We start from the raw sequence: 7,650 nt of genomic DNA on the forward strand, positions 1-7,650 counted from the left end.
TCTCTTGACCCAATAATCAACCTGCCTTTGATATCTTGGTGTTTTGTAGTCAAAAATCAGTTTTCAGACAAAGCATGCAAAGCTCTTTAAAAAAGATTCACCATTTTCTCCTGGTTCCTGGATTGTCTAGTGAAAACATGCTCTTTCATAAACCTCTGAGGTATAAAGTATGAATCGTACATAGCCAGAACCCTTTCACAGTCATCTTTGTGACTGTTTTCAGTAAAGGTAAGGGATTTAAAGATATGCTCTGCCACCTTCCCCATAGCATGAACTAAAGATGATACCTGAGTATCTCCAGTTTCTTTAGGGAGTTTTGTTGCAAAAATGTTTTTCCAGTCTGTCCATTCTGTAGGTCTATCACAGCTGAAGTTCTCTAGAGCACTAAAGAGTGGCATGTTGATGGGACCCTGCAACCTTTGTTGCTTTTTTACTTCTTCTTCAGTTTGCAACCTCTGGAAGAATCTTCATAAGAATGTGCGAGTAGCTAGTAAAAATTTCATTGTATACAGTTGTTTAACTGTTTGTGCTTCCAGGTGCCATTTTGAATTACACGTGGTGTTGGAGTGCAGGGGAGACACCAAAGCATTGGTGTGCATTCCGCCATCAGTGGGGTACACGTTGCTATCCATGGCTTGTACTAAAAATGGAATTGGGTCGTAAACCAGAAATCACTCCTATTTGTACATTGATAACAACAGAGACAGAAACTTACCAGGCTCTAAGGCTACTTCTGCCTCTTCTGTTTCTCCTGCCAGTTCCACAGTGGACTGCTCCTCCAGGAGGTCATCAAACAGCTCCTCTGAATACGGACCCAGGACATGCTGCAGCTGCTCCAATCACAAACACCGGAGATGGTTCACCCTGTTTGTATTTCAGCAGTCAGAATAAAATGGAAGGATTAAATGTGGAGCAGCTGTACTTGAACCAGGAGAGTTGCCATCAGTTCCTGGGAGTCAATTGTCTAGTCTTGGGATAGAAAAGACAAGATACACTGGCCGATAGGATTTTGGGATAGTGCTAGCAGACTCTCAGGACATGAACCTGAAGATCCAGACCTGAGCTGTGTCCATACAACAAAGTGATGGAGTTTGAACCCAAGATCCACTGGGTCCATTGCAATATAGACATGCTAGAGAGGTACCAACTTCCAGAGACTTAATGGGAATTTTGGATGCTTAATATTTCATAAGGTGCTAGACTGTGTTATCAGTTTTTGAGCAGGACTTCCCATAGAGGTGGCCCAGGATCTGGCCTAGTAGTAAGAAAGTATACACATTGGAATTCACACTCCTTACAATGCACACATGTAATTTACCCTTAACAATCATGGGCGTTACACACACACACACACACAATGAGAGGAGAAAGTACATATTAAAGGTGAGCAGCACATATTAATCCCAGTTATAATTATTTTAATTAGACACCATACCTTTAAATCCTCAGAGTATTTCTGTCACAGAAAAATAAAAAGTTCATTGTGATGTATTAGATCACGTTGCTAGTGTTTATGGTATGAGACTCAGGCCTGATTTTTAAAAGGATTTTCAAAGGTGCCTACATGAGAGTTAGGGGCTTAGAGGCTTTTGAAAATCCCACTAGGCACCTAGCTGCATTTTTATATGCCTAATAATTTTAAAAATCTGGGCCTAAGTCAAAGGCTATTCTTTGTGCAATGTTAGCATTCCAGTCCTCCTCAGAGAGACCAGAGAGCAGGACACAGCAAGGTGTATTGTTTGGTTTTTTTGTTAAGCCCTGACAATGTGCTTAGCATAGTATATTAGCACTGCAACTTTCCTAAACCTTGGTAACAAACTGATCCTTATTTGACAGCTTTATGAGAATTGCTGAAAATTCTGTAACTAAATAAGAAATATAAAAGTGTGAACAGTAACACAGGATGTATGAAAACAGCTATTCAAACTGAATAATGCTGAGCACCATAAGTAGATTTTTAGAAACGACACTGAAGCGGGTCTTACTTTTATTATGGAAATGTGAAATTATGAGCTGCAACATTCTGGAGCAGAAAACAAATTCAGTCAGTAGTCATTTGAACAACCACTTGTTTAATTATTTCTAACTTTCCCCATGCTGCTGCCAAGAACAGAGGCCACGTTTAATGACTGCTTAGTTCATTTCCAATATTTTATTTAGATTTGTCTCGGAGGTAGTTGATGTAGAGCCTTTTGTGCTTTGTATGAGGCTCATATGGATCACTTTAGTAGTTAAATATAATTCATGTACACTATGGTTGGAATCCCTCCACATCCTTCTAAACATTTTTTTCCTCCCTTTCGCCCTTTGAATGCAGTGGCACCTGCCTCAACAGGGTGAAGCAGATTGTTTTCAGACAATAGGCCATTCAGGGCACCAGCACCTATTTCTGAGTTCTGAAGCAAGTTACAGGAACATTATGTATTTCCCCTCTCCCTGACACCGAAGAACAAATACCACCATGGACACTACGTGTAAACAATTGGAAATCATGAGCCACTGGAATATGGCACAGAAACTAAGGGGCTGATTCTCCTCCATTTTACTCCTTGTACAGTCATTTCTCTGTGTGTGCAAAATGATGTGGCTTTCAGCGTGAGAGCCTGGCTCTGGCTCCAACAGAGACTCATGCGTTGTACAATTCTAAAGGTACACAATTTAATCTCTAGGTGTTAGCCAACATGACAGCTGCCATGTTCCTGTTATTATTATTATTTTATTTTATTAAACATTTTGTAGTAGAGTAGCAACTAGAAGCCTAAACCAGGCTGGGACTCTACTGGGCTATGTGCTATAGACATCTAGAGAATGACAGTCCCTGCCTAAAAGTATTTACAGTTTAAAAGACAACCCATCCCCAGTGTATGAGACAAACAAGGGAGTGGGGAGGCAGGCAGGGTAACAATTGAATAGGATGTTTATGACAGATTAGCTGTGTGAGCACCCAGGCCTGTTTTGCAGTGCTCCCTCCAACTGTGTGGTGGTTGTCTTAATGCCAGGGATTTATTTGGAAAATTCCTTAGAGGTGAGACAATAGGGAGGGGGAAGCTACACAAAGTTCCTGAAGCTACAGACTAAGGTAATTAGCTTGTTGCAGTATATTTTAGGATGTGTGGTGTGCTCTTCAGGGGCAGGGACTATGTCTTCTATCCTATTTGGAGAGTGCTTAGCCATTTTGAGTGCCACTTGACTATAAAAATTAATGTACACTGAGTTATCATGCATTTAAGTTAATGGAAAATTTGTCATGGGAGCTGCATTAGCCTTTAATTAAGTTAAATTTTAAGGGAAGCAGGATCAGATTTTAAGCATTTGGTTTCAATTGGAATACCAACCTCAAACATTAAAAAATCAGGAGATTGGCTTAATAACCATTAGATTTAAAATGTTTTCAATTCTATTTCTTTGCCTTCTGGTTTTTGAGCCTTTAGGGTTCACATTTTCAAACTTTTTTCTGCAAAAATGAGGACTAGAAACTTACTTTCTTTACAACAAAAGCTGAGGTGGTCATGCAATCACTTGTCCCCAGAAGCTGGGGCAAAAAGTAAAACACCAAATATTGTGGGAGTTGGCAACACTGAGGGCTTAAAGTTAGGCATGTGCTTAAGTGTCTTGCTAAATGGAGGCCTTAGTTAAAAATATATTTCAAGTGCTTTACTGTATTGGGGCTACACAAACATGAGCTAATTAATCAAAACTAATTCCTGCAAACTTAATTACGATTAACCAGCAACAAATTATCAGAGAGGTAGCCATGTTAGTCTGGATCTGTAAAAAGTGACAATGAGTCCTGTGGCACCTTATAGACTAACAGAAGGATTGGAGCATAAGCTTTCGTGAGTGAATACCCACTTCGTCAGACACATGTGGTGGAAATTTCCAGAGGCAGGTATAAATATGCAGGCCAGAATCAGTCTAGAGATAACGAGATTAGTTCAATCAGGGAGGATGAGGCCCTCTTCTAGCAGTTGAGGTGTGAACACCAAGGGAGGAGAAACTGCTTTTGTAGTGGGCTAGCCTTTCACAGTCTTTGTTTAATCCTGAGCTGGTGATGTCAAATTTGGAAATGAAGTTAGGAGAAAACTTCTCCTATGGGCAGTCTATTCCATAATTATCCATTATTAGGTATCTATCTGGCCACTTAGGCCCTTAAGAGGCTTTGAAACTTCTGGGTGGTGCACTAGCTCAAGGTCAAATGTCCTTGTCAATCCGTTATTATAAAGTGAAGGAGACAGAGGATATTTGGTTTTGCATGCATATGCATATATATGAAATGTTCTAAACTAACAACTCTTAATGCATGTACATAAGTTCCACTAACATTCATGACCCTTGCGTGCATAGAAGAAGAGCAGATTTTGTTTGTGTTTTGGCTGTATGCCAGCAGACAACATAGGCTTGCAACACAGAATGCTGCAAGGGCTGCTGTTTAGCCATACTGGTGATTCTGAAGGTCATCATACCCTTCCCAATAGTGCCCACTTTTTCTAAAGGAAGACTTGCCTCCTGCTTGTAACATTATATTTTTTTCTGGGTGGCATCATGCCTATTTCCAGGCAGGCCTCCATCACCAAATTCAGTATCTACCTGTTTCAAGGGGTATTCTTATTTCAGAAGGAATTAGTGATAACACATGGTGGCAGCAGTGAGCAACGAGCAAGGGGCAATGAAGAAGATAAACAAGCTGTATCTTTAAATATTTTAATAAGATATTGACAGATAGCATAGAAATACATAGTGGAATTTCAGATATATCGTTGTTTCCCCCCCTAATTTTAATAATCTATTTCTAAATCCTTTTCACATTTTACAAAACAAGATATATTTTGTAGATAATTTCCAAAGCACGTATTCCAACTTTTCATATGAGTAATTCTTAATAGCTGTTGATATAGTTCTCTGTTTCTCTAACACATCTTGGTTGTTTGTGAGCTTGAGTAGGTATAGGAAGGCAGAGGTTTCCTCTTGAACATAAGATAGTCTAGAAAGATGTGTTGCAATTTATTATACCTGCGTGACAGTAACTGAAAAAGCCACTTCATTTGTCTATTTAAACTTGATTTTGTTTCTATACAATCACTTTGTATATTTTCAAAATATCAAACAATATATTGAAGGACTGTAAATAAAATAACAGCTGAACTGCAGTGAAATATTTCCAGTTACACAAGCCATTTCCATTGTGATTTAGAATGTCCCCAGAATTCTGATATGGAAAGATTTATTGGGTTTATTCTTGCCCATTTTAAAAAACACATGTACCTATAGCTTCTGCACTTTTTCTCTTACCAGTAACATTTCCTTGTGCTGAGGCATGAGCACTCTCCTTGCAACTGCCATTTAAGGGACTATATCTTGCACTGGAATCAATGCAAATTCTGCCAGAGTAAGGAGCTCAGAATCAAAATGAAGCTCTCTAATGAATATTTCTAAACAAATCCTATTTAATAGCAAGGAACTGAAGCCAAATATAATTGTACTTTAAATTTTTCAAGCAAGAGCTAGAATATATTCATATACTCGCATTATCCAAATGTTATAAGCCAATAATATCAGTAGTTAAACCATTTTCCTCATAATTTCAATATTTGTGTTATTTGCATCAATTTGTTACTTCTTAATGTTTTATATATGAAGTTAAAACTTGATCACTGTATATACACCAGGATATTTAAAAGACCAAATTAAACAAAAGTATGTTTAATTATATTTCAAGTTTGATAATGGAATTATTTGGGGAAAAATAAATCAGAAAATTTTCTAGACAGGGCTGATGCTAAGCATTTTGCTGGCCCGAGCAGAAAACATTTTCAGCACTACCCTGGAGTGGCCTTGCACACAAAAATAAACAAACAAACAAAAATCCAAAAGCTGAGCAGTAGGCACTGCTGTGTGATGCCCCCTGAAAGTGGATGCATAGGTGACCACTTTACTTGCCCACCCTGCTGAAAAATGGCCCTGTTTCTCCAGATCACCAACACCCACGCCAAATGGAAACTTCATTTCTAAATAATAATACTGTGTGATTATATAGCACCCATTCAGCTGAGGAGCTCAAAGTATTTTGTAAATATTAAATATCATAGCACATCTGTGAAATAAGTAAGAAACATTAGCCCAGTTTTAAAAATGAGGAAATTGAAGTGTAAAGAACGTATTTCCCAAATTCACACAGTGAATCAGTGGCAGAGTTGAGAACAGAAGCCAGGTGTGCTGGATTCCAGTCCTCTGCTCTAACCAGTAGATAAACTGCCACCCATTAACAGCAACATTAATACCAAATATTTGTAGTATTTCACAAACACTGTTTGGTTGGCAAGAATCCCTTTCTACAACTAGCTGGTAGGATGGAAAAAAACATATAAACAGATTATTATTTTGTAAACACTAAACAAATGGCTAAAGACTTCATAGGTTTTTATTGATCTTATAAAAAAGAGGGTTTGCTGCAATTGTGAAGCTCTACAAAGAGCCCAAAGAACTGCAAGCAGAATCCTTTGTACAGTGGAGACTTCAAAGCAGTCATGAGATTTCCATGAGACTGTTATGGTTGTGTCTGAAGAACTGATGAAGGGGCTTTCAAAATACTGCATAATCAGTCCTGGTAGGATTTAATTAAAAGAATTCCTGAGGCATAATTCTCCAGACATACAATATGTTCTAGAACTATTAGCCCAGAGCCAGGGGATGGTCACTGTACTTTCATAGAGACAGTATGTCCATGGTATGCTACTGAGACGCTTCTGAGGGGCTGATGGAAAGAGTCCAAACGCAGATGAGTGGTTCACATTGCTGCATAATTTATATGAACATATATTATTGCACAGCTGATATTAAAATCTGGACTTGAGACTTTGGTCTATACCACTGCCCTCTACTAAAATTTAAGTCACTGCTTCTTATGTATGTGTTAGCTCAATTGATTAGCTAGCTAGTGGATTTACTTCTTCAGCCTACTGGACAGGGGCGGGGCATGTGTTTTGGAGCTATAAGTCCTTCAGGGTATGTCTACACTGCACACTAAGCCTGGGTCTGTGGAACCCAGGCTAGTGGACTTGGTGCTTTCAAGCCTGTGTTTTAGCATACATGCTGCATTTTAAATCTGGATTTACAATTGCTGGAGCCGGGTCTCTCACCTGTGCTAACGCATCCATATTGCACTACATAGACCTTTTGACTTGGTCTGTGGTTTCACCTGCATCCACACAACAAAATGAAAGGGCTTGGACCCGAGTCACAGTGAGACTCGAGCTCTACCCCCGCCATGCAGGATTTTAGGACCCGGGTCCCGAGTGCATCCTGACTTGAGTAAGATTAATTTGTGTGTGGATGGAAGGGGGACTTGGGCTCAAACCTGAGTCAGAGCCCAGGCTTACCACACTTTGTAGACATGCCCACAGAACATCTATCTAAGCTGTGACTCAAAGGCTACTTGGGGCCTTTGAGGGTGACTATATGAAGAAAATTTGCATCTGATTACAAAAAGAAAATGTCCCCTCAGCCACATCCTCTGATTTCTAATTAGAAACGTTTGAATCAGCCTTTTTCCCTTTGGTCAGTAGGAGCCCCAGGGTGAGCAAACTAGGATCCTGACTGGTTCTGCCTGAGCCTACAGGAGTGCCTGGCAAAGAGTGGCTCCTCTCCCCCATG

The sequence above is a fragment of the Mauremys mutica genome, chromosome 2 (assembly GCF_020497125.1).
Source record: "Mauremys mutica isolate MM-2020 ecotype Southern chromosome 2, ASM2049712v1, whole genome shotgun sequence".
Taxonomy (NCBI): Eukaryota; Metazoa; Chordata; order Testudines; family Geoemydidae; genus Mauremys; species Mauremys mutica.